Here is a 9,855-nt window from a genome sequence, read left to right as displayed (position 1 = left end):
TTTCTGTCACCTTCCAGAGAATTCTAGAGCAAGGAGATGCAGGTATGCCAGCATGGGTGTGTGGGTGCATGCACACACATGCACACACATGCACACACACACACACACACACACACACACACACACACACAGCTGTGCACAACCCTGCGTGCAGCCGTGAGGCAATGTATACCCGGTGAGTGTTAGATGATGCACGTCTCTCTGTCACGATCTTTGTGTTTGCCTGATGGCTCGCTGTGCTTTTGGACCAAGAATGTCTAATGTTTGGAGTTTCTGGTTCTCAGATTTGGGATCAAAAATAGAGTCATTCCCGGGGCCAAGGACATGCTATGGTGCTCTGTATCATATGACCTTGTCTGGAATCCCATGTAGAGGAGACGGAACTCAGGACAGGCCCTGTAGTGAGCTTTCCAGTTAGAATCAATCTAGATCACCTTTCTTCCTTTTGTTGTTGTATTAAGGGACGTGTCAGTATGCATAACCAAAATAACTGTTCCCTTGAAAGCCGAGGTCATCCTAAAACACGGCTTAGGAGCACAGGGGCCACCTCTTAGTTTTAGCTTTTGGTTTGGGGCAAAGAAAGCAACAAGAGGTCTATGTCCCTGTCAAATGAGGACAAGTGAGGCAGAGTCTCCTGGCGCCTCACACAGCCCTGTCATGTTTTTGGTTGTGTGTGTGTGTGTGTGTGTGTGTGTGTGTGTGTGTATTTATACATATGGTGGTGAGGCTACCTCTGGCTTATGCTGCCTGTCCTCTCACTCTGCTCTGATTCACACCAATTACACAGAGTCAGGGACCAATGGTTGAGAGGGAGACAGTGAAATGAGCACAGGCAGGAGAGCGTGGTTTTCTGTGGCAGAGACCTGCTTTTCTTCTAGGAGCAATTTGAGGGCGTGGCTGGCTGGTGGCAGACACGGAGGTGTGCCTGGCAGGTGGGTTTTAAGCATAGACTCGAAAGAAATCATGTGCCCCTGGCTTGTTACTGATCACTTCCAGCCATTCGGGAACAGAGCGGATGGGTTGCCAGGCCCCACGTCTCCTGGCCAAGAAATGTGACATCTGCTTTGTCCCTTGAGCCTTCAAGAGCTGCCAAAGATCCACAGGAGAAACTGGAGAAGGTGTTGGCTTCAGACCCAGGACTCACGGAAATGGCTTCTTGGACTTCTAACCCTGCTACGGATGCACTGTGAGACCAAATCCTCACTGCTCCACGCAGCATTCCAGGGGCTGCTGCCGTGCCCTTTACGTAACGAAGGCAGCGCTTCCGAGAGCCCTGCACTGGGATGGGGCCTGCGCCCCAGGACCCGCTTTCCTACACACCACACAGCCGCTGACGGCTGGGGCTGACAAGCACGGTTCACACGCTGTGTTCAGAGTGGAGCCCAGGAGGTGCCATTGAGGAAATAGCTTTGGTTTGCACACGGCACCCTCACCCCGCAGACACGGAAAAGCTGTAAATAAGCCGTGGTGTGTGGGGGGGGGAGGGTCCACAAATCCCACAGCTGTGAAGGTCAGCGGGAAGGTCAGCCTGGCTCTGGGGTGGGGACAGATCAGGGGACAGGACAGGGCCTCGTGCCCGAAAGTGGGGTGTGGAATTTGGTGACTGTCCCTGTGGATCTGAAATGCTAATCAGGGAAGGCATCTGGCATCTGTGCCTTCCAGAGACGAACCTTGGCGCAGCAGCGTTTGACGAGCACAGAAAGGCAAAGCACCATGAGCGGAACGAGCGGCCAGCGCTCACGCTCGGCGCCAACGCCATGCTCCCGTCTTCCTCGGATGTCTCGCTCATCAGTAACGGGAAGGATGCGGATGCTCTGCTCTAGAATGAAAGCGAATGAAGAGAAATGGAAAGCATGCTTTAATTCCCTCCGTGGCACCTCAGGAGTGGTGTGGCACTGCTTCTCTGGCCTGCAGGTCCTGTTGCATGGAGGTGGTCCCCAAGCAAGTCCAAGTTGTGCGAGTGGACTGTCCACAGAAAGGGCCGAATGTGGCAGACTGGGGGGGGGGGGTTCTGGTCACAGTCGAGCCAGCTGTGAAAGTATGTAAAAAAAGAGGAAACCAGGGGCCAGGGGCGTGGCCACCTAACATGCAGAAGCCCTGGGTTCGATTCCTCAGTACCCCATACACAGACGGAAGTGGCAGAGTATAGCCTTGAGCAAAAAGTGTCCAAGGACAGTACCCAGGCCCTGAGTTCAAGCCCCAGGACTGGAAAAAAAAGAAACTAAGGGAAATATAAACAAGAAAAATCATCCCTGCTCCCGACAAAAATAAGCATAGTTCACTGATCTATCTCCTCCAGCTATTTCTTTTCCACACGAAAGAAAGAGCGCGTGGCATGTATTTCCGAATGATCAAGAACATTTAGAATACCTTTTTGAAAAACTGGACTCACTCGCCTTTTAAACTCAGCATCTAGAGGCAGTTGGAAGCATTAAGAACACGTGTCTTCATCATCCCCCGGATCTAGAGAAGACTCCTGCTTCACATTGTTTAGTTTCCGGGTACTTTCCCGGAACACAGCCCTGGCGGTGTTCACACTCCACTGACAACGTGTTCACACAGCCTAGCTTAGCCTGCGTCATCACTGCATTGTGTTTGCCTTGGTGTGGTAACGTTTTCCCCCAGGCCTAGGTTCACCCCGAGTCCATCAGCAAACGGGCACGCGTCTCTTCTGGAAATGCATCTGAGCGTGGCGTCTGGTTGTCCTTCCTGGTAGTACCGGGCGTGGACGCTGCTGTGGCATGGCCTGGCGCCTCTCGTCTCAGCCCTGGAAACCTGCCTCCCGGCCTGCCACTGCTCACCGAGGGTCTGGAACCCAGTGTTTCCTTTCCAGGAAGCCCCAGCATGTGGGATTTTTCTCTCCTTCCTGCTGGCAGTTTGAGGAAACTGAGCTGCTCTCCTGAGAGTGGTGTCAGAGCCCTTGCTGAGGCACACCAACCCGTGAACGGGGCGGGTTTTCACCGGCACAGATAAGAGTGTCAAAGCATCTTATACATAAATTACTTTATCTGAATTCACTTATTAACCACAAAGATGGCTGGGCAGAGATAATGGTAAGAAGAAAAGCAACCAGTGGAAATAAATGTTCTTTTGATTTACAAGCTCCTTCCTTCCTTCCTTCGTTCCTTCTTTCCTCTCCTCTATCAGTTGCAAAATTAATGAAAACTTCCCAACTTCTTCCACAAAACCAAATAAAATCAAAGCTGTAATTTTTAAAAACACGTTGTTTATTTTTTTGCCAGTCCTGGGGCTTGAACGCAGGGCCTGCGCACTGTCCTTGGGTTTTCTCAAGGTTAGAGCTCTACCACTTGAGCCATAACACCATTTCCAGCTTTTTTTCACCCTCTATGTTTGTGGTTCCAAAGAATCGAACCCCGGTCTTCGTGCTTGCTAGGCAGGTACTCTACCACTAGGCCAAACTCCCGGCCCCTCAAAGCTGTAATTTAATGCATAAATGCAGTGGGACCTGGCAGTCAGATCAGCACATAATTATTTGCTTAAAAAACATGAATCCTCCCCCCATCGCCCCCCCCCCCCCCGGTCTGTTTGGACGGCTGAATAAGCATGCCTTCCACGCCTCAGAGTTGGTGCCGAGGCTCATGGAAGTCTGTGGGAATGCCAAACCAGGAGGTGATTTGTGCAATCATAGATTTTGAAGCAATGGAGTCTTCAACCTCTCCCACCGCCTGGAAATGTGATCTCCCTGGAATCCACAAAGATGCCGCCTGGAAATGCGATCTCCCTGGAATCCACGAAGATGCCGCCGCCGTTTGAAAGTGTTTTAGGTTGCTGAGGACGCTTGGACGCTTGGCACACAGGCCTGCCCTCGGGCTGCACCCTCTCTCCCACCGCGGTGCCAACCCCCGGCCCACTGGCTAGGGGAAAACTCAGTCGGACCTGAGAACAAAGTCTGCCTTGAAATTCGGAACTTATTCCTAAAATGTCTTTGTTGACAGCTGGTGAGGCACAAAATAAACACAGGCCTATTTGCAAGTAAGCAAGAATTAGCATAAGCAGCAGCTGCGGCATTACTCACGGACACAGAGCTGGAGAGAACTGAGAACTGCGCTCTTTCTGAAACAAAGTTAGAGGAGGACCCGTGTGGAATAATGAGCCACCGGCCACCTGCCAGGGTCCATCCTGCAAGCCGCAGCAAGAGAGAACCGTTGGGGGCTGGCATGGGTCATTCTCCAGCTCCTAATTAAAACAGAGACGACTGGAATGATAATACTATGGCATTATGGTCATTAAAGTTTCCCTGCAGGGTAATAAGATTTAAAAATCAGCATTGCTTTTTATGTCCCACTGTCCAAAACATGAAAGGTAATTTTCAGTAATCCATAAAGAGGCTTTGTTTAAAAAAAAATCTCTTCTTATTTTTTTTTTTCACCTAAAAGGATGCTCACAAAATGTCAAGAGCGAAGAGGGGGAAATCTGAGGGAATAGCCATTTTATGCTCTCCTCAGGGTAGACACAGGCCAGCGGACTCTCAGAGACGGTTCTTGAAAGGTGGGGGGGTTAGCTTTGGTGCCCACAATTAGAAATGAAACCACCCTAAGTGAGTGACATTCAGCTCCTGCCTGCACAGCTCCAGCATCTTGGCATCCAAGTGACTGAAAATGAAATTATTTGCACACTCAAGACAAATGTGTGCTCTCCTCCTGGCTGGGGGGAGGGGGGTCGGGCGGGCACAGCAAAATAGCTTTTTATTGATCAGAAGTCTGTGGTTGCCAGCTCCCCACCCCACTCTCTCCTCTCTCCTTGAAAAGCACCAGGACTTAATGTACAAACTGACTTGTCTCTTCTGGCTGTGAATTTCTGAATTTTAAAGAATGTCATTAAGCTACTTGATTCAGGACAAACCTTGGTGAAATCCAATTTTGTGGTAGCAGATCCCATTAAAATAAAAACAGCTGGCTCAAAAGTCTCTCTCTCCCTCTCTCAGTTTCTTCCTCCTGCACAGCCCTCAGACTCCCTGGCCGTTATTTGCAGCCACACCTGGCTGAGATTCAGCTTTGTGCGCCCCTCGAAGCTGCAAGGGGTGCTGGCACCCCTGCCCCATTTATGACCTTCCAGGTTCCGGTTATCAGCTGCTCACCGTTTTTCTCCCACCCCGCCCCGCCTCCACTATCAAAGAAAAGTAGGTCGTACTTGAAGATGGCAAGGCCTGGAGCCCGGGGAGGCAGGGTTTTGCCCAGCAGGCGCCCAGTGGCCTACAGGTGGTGGCCTGGCCCACTGGCTTTCTCTCCACACCGACTGCAGACGCAGGAGGAAACTCAAACCCCAGACTTGTTTCTTTGGTCCAAAGCCAAGGGTCTGGGTTTCAGGGTTGACTCAGGGATCCGGAACCTGAGCGGCAGCCCCCGCCCCTTCATTCATTCTCTTTTCCCATGGGCTTCCTGCAGAAGACCTGGGAAGGGGAAGGTGGACGGGCCTCTCTGGGTTCACAGGAGATTAGAGTAAGTGTGTTGCACCGTGGTCACGAGAGCCAGGTGTGAGCCACGCACCATTTTCGAAGGTGCACAGAGCCCTGGCAAGCCTGGCATTGAATCAGAATGGCAAGCCAGCGACAGAGTGACAGCTTGTGAACAGATGTTGGAACGACACAAAAGTACAGTGGCATAAATATTAGTACTCAGTGATAGCGAGAAACCAATTATAAATGTGGCACCGTCCCCGAATCTCAGCTCCCTTTTGCTGGTTGCATGCAAGAAGCCAGACACAGAAGGATTTGTGTGCTCTGACCCCACTCACTTTCATTTCCTTGAACCGGAAAACTATTATATCAGAAGAATATTAGAAAATCAAGCTGCATATGGCAGCTGGAGCTGTGAGATGGAGGCAGAGAGTGCAGTTACTGCTGTTCGAGGCCATTCCGGCATCTCCACTGGTGTGTGTGTGTGTGTGTGTGTGTGTGTGTGTGTGTGTGTGTGTGTGTGTACAGCCACATCTCCACCCATGTGTGTGTGTGTGTGTGGTGCCCACCTACCATCCCAGAGACAAAGGGAAGCACAGACAGGAAGATCACGGTCCAGGTTGGCCCTGGTGTGTGGCGAGGCCTGACTTCAGAAAGAATCAGCTTTCCAGAAAGGAGCTGGTTGGTGAAACTCAAGTCATAGAGCGCCCGCTTATCAGACAGGAGGCCCTGAGTTCAAACCCTAGTTCCTTAAATGAACAGAAAAGGTAGTCGCAGTGCTCAGGGGCAAGGACTGCAGAAATCTTTGGGGGAGAACAGAGAAGTGTTTGTACCCTGATAGGGGAGATAGTCTCCCAGTGACGGAAATGCTGCCGCGTGAACAGTCGTGGTGGTGTGTAGTTCCTCCGGGTTGCCTAAAGCAGGGCTGGCTGGCGCGGACTGTACATCTAAAACTGGCCTGCCTGGGACATGAAGGCGCAGCAGGTGGGTCCTGGTGGGACAGAAAACGGCACGGTTCAGACTCCTCCTGCCCTGGGCCTCCATCGCTGGCGGGAGAGAGGTCAGGTTCTGACGGGATGGATTTCCCTTGGCGACATCGCATGCTGTCCTCTGCCCTCAACGGGCTAAACAAAGCGCAAAACCACTCATTGACGAGACTTTCCCAGAAAGGAGACAGGACGCAAGCAGCCTGGTTAGTTTGTGCAGCGGCTCACCTCTGGCCTGAACCCAGACCCCGGCTCCGCCACCTGTCCCCATGTTCCAGCATCCACTGGGCCCAAGCACGGAGCCGTGGAACCACCAGGCATGGTGAGAGTGCACAGGTGACGCCCCGCGTGGCTGCGTGACCACCGACTGTCCACAGTGTCCGGTGTCTGCCAGCTTCCTTGAGCTTTGTTCCCACAGGAGGAAAGCTGGCGCTGGTAAAGTGGACACTGAGTTCACCTCCGAGGACTTTACCAGCCTGTGTACCTCCAGGCACTCGGTGGGCACAGTGGATGCACCCGTGGGCTTTAGAAAATGTCCTCTCATTTTCTGAGGGGCAGCGTCTTTCTCCAGCGATCCCCTCCCTCCCCCTTGCCTTGTGTGTTCGCACTGTCATTCAGATGGTATTTTGAATTCTGCTGAAGCATTTGAATTTCCCTTTCTGATTGTGTATTTCCTGACTGCGAAGATGCGTGCTCAATTTGGAAATTTTAATTTGAACTCATGTCACTTCGATGACTTGCTTTTCTTCTGCTGCTGTCTTGTGCATCTCCTGCCTGTCATTCCTCCTCCTCCCCCTCCTCCTCCCCCTCCTCCTCCTCCCCCTCCTCCTCCTTTATCTCCTCCTCCTCCCTCCTCCTCCATGACCTCCTTCTTGTCCTCCTGGTTGGCTATTTGAGGAAGCTCTTCACTCAGCAGCAGAGTTCAGGTGCTGTGAATTGTGCCATGCTAGCTGCTGGCTCCCTGGCTGGGACTCGGCTTCCCTCTGGGCCCGGCTGCCTCCTGTGGCCGGGCTCTCTGCTCTGGAAGGGCCGTGCACACATCCCATCCATCAATGGAGAATAGACGGCCGGAAACTTGCTTCCTTCATCCTTCAGAATCTGACCCCTGTCCCTCTTAGCCACTCCACGAGAGCTTCCTTCATTCTTCTGTCCCTTCATCTGTCCTTCCATCCTTCAGTGCCAGTGCAAGCAGACTTTGCTTTTTAAGACTTTTTCAATCCCATCACTCACTAGTGGAAAAAAGCTACGTGTTTCTTAAGTTTCTAGAATGGAGTTCAGGTATTTTAGCTTACACAGTTGGAAGTCCACAGCCTCGGATCCTTTTCTGTCTCTGTGACTGTGGGGTTGTCTCAGTGTCGTCAAGGACAAACGGGCAGGAGGCACACATTTTTACACGCACATATCTTTGCGCCAGGTAGCTTTCCATGCCAGCCTAATAAATTGTGAAGAATGCAGCTTTGGGAAATGGGGAAGAGGCTTTTGTGAAATGAAGATTTACTAAAGGAAATGGCCGTAAATTGTAGACTGCACCAGCTCTGGGCCCACAAATGAGACGGTCCTGGTGAGCACAAGTGAGAGGGAGTTGTAATTCTTGTCCCCAAACAGCAATCCAGATCAGCTGTAAATACTGTCTTTGGCTGTGCTCTGTCTTGAGAAGTGGAAGGGACCAAGCCCAGGACCCAGAGAGCGGGAGGAAACTGCACGGTGTCCTGAGTGCCCCCCCCTCCTGACTGGCTCCTCGTGTGCTAAGGGAGTGGTGGGGAGAGGGCTACTAGGCCTTCTCCATATCTCTCCCCCCCGCAGCCTCCTTCCCTCGCTCCTTCCCACACTCAGGCCAGCCATCACCCTCCACTCGCTGATCCTGTCACCATCTGGCTAAAGTAGGGAACCCAGGCTGAAATACTGCCCATGGCATCATTTCCCAGAGCCCAGGAGACCAGTCCTTCCTCCAGGGAGAGCCCAGGACAAGACCAGTCCTTCCTCCAGGGAGAGCCCAGGACAAGACCAGTCCTTCCTCCAGGGAGAGCCCAGGACAAGACCAGTCCTTCCTCCAGGGAGGAATGGAGACTGGACAGTGCCAGCTGGCTCCTGTGCTGACCAAGATTAGTCAAGAGCTCTTGTTCAGATCTGAGGTCAGGCTGGACATTGTTTTCTTTCCCCTACTCTAGAAAGATCACTGCAAAGATGAAACCCAGAGGTTAACCGCGCCTCAGCAGAGTGTCTGTGGGCAAAGACTGACTAGCAAAATGGCCAGCTACCACCCCAGAGCTGGTTTGGAGAATTCAAGCCCACACACCTGGTCAGGAAGCCTGGCCAAGCTTGACGTGGCTGGGCCCTGCTCCAGGCCCTGCTTTGAGTACGAGGGTCACCTGTGAGTGGGGAGACGCCACTTCAGTGACTGCTGCAACTCAGCTTCTGTGCCTGCGTGGAAATCGGGTTTCTGTGATTGTCTGGAGCTCAGCTCCTGTGGCCAGGTACGTCTTCCATGACTGGCCGAGATCAGCTGCTTGTTGCAAGAGTGGGGCTTCAGTTTGACTAAGTGAGGTTACAGTTCGCTTCTTAATCAAGTAAGGAAGTACCTTCAATCCGAATTCAGTAGAGTACACCAAAAAATTTTTTAAAACCCTGAGGTAAACATAAATTCTACACCTTAAATTTATTTAATATTCATGACATTTATTCATTTTATAGACTGGCACGACCCCTGCCATGTCTTGCTGGTGATATAGACAGGCTCGTGTGTTTATAACTCGGTCCCTGCTTAGGAATATAAAGCAAACACCAGACGGTGAGCCATCCCACACCATGGCTGGGGCCCGCCCCTAAGCTTACTCTGGGGGTTTGCTAGTGAGATGATTTCTCTTGTCACCATGGAAACAAACTTAAATGAACTGCACGATAAGACTCTATATAGAATATATAAAATATACAATCTATGCTAAACTATAAATATATATATATATAATGTGTTCTATGTACTTAAAAAAGACAAACGTAGTACCGCTATAGTTTTATAGTGCATATTGTCTCTATGTAGCATTAGTCTCTCTGTATATTGTACATATTTGCATTTATATATTGTAACGCTGAGTTATATGTAACACATGGATACTTTATATTCTACTTTCAGCAAGTCCTAATCCATTCTGGGGTATAGTTTCAGATGCCCAGTTTTCTCTTCCTGTCCCTATGTCCCCAGTGTGACCTCCCTGTTTATTATCATTACCATTTTTTATGCTATCCCTATCCATTAATAGTCTGTCAGCCACAGCCTTCTACTCTTGGCTTCCAAATGCTTAGAATGCTTGATGTAGATACCAGGCCTCCTTTAGGGCCAACCAGGGGTGTCCTGGGAGCCTCCGTGGACGCCGATACCTTCCCTCTGATGAGAGAAGCCTTTCCCCTCTTCCTGTGGACAGCCCCGCCTCCTCCACCTGCCGCATTTCTGTCGTT

The sequence above is a fragment of the Megascapheus bottae genome, chromosome 28, assembly GCF_031878675.1.
Source record: "Megascapheus bottae isolate mThoBot1 chromosome 28, mThoBot2.hap1, whole genome shotgun sequence".
In the NCBI taxonomy this organism is placed as follows: domain Eukaryota; kingdom Metazoa; phylum Chordata; class Mammalia; order Rodentia; family Geomyidae; genus Megascapheus; species Megascapheus bottae.
Note: the sequence above shows the minus strand (reverse complement) of the source record.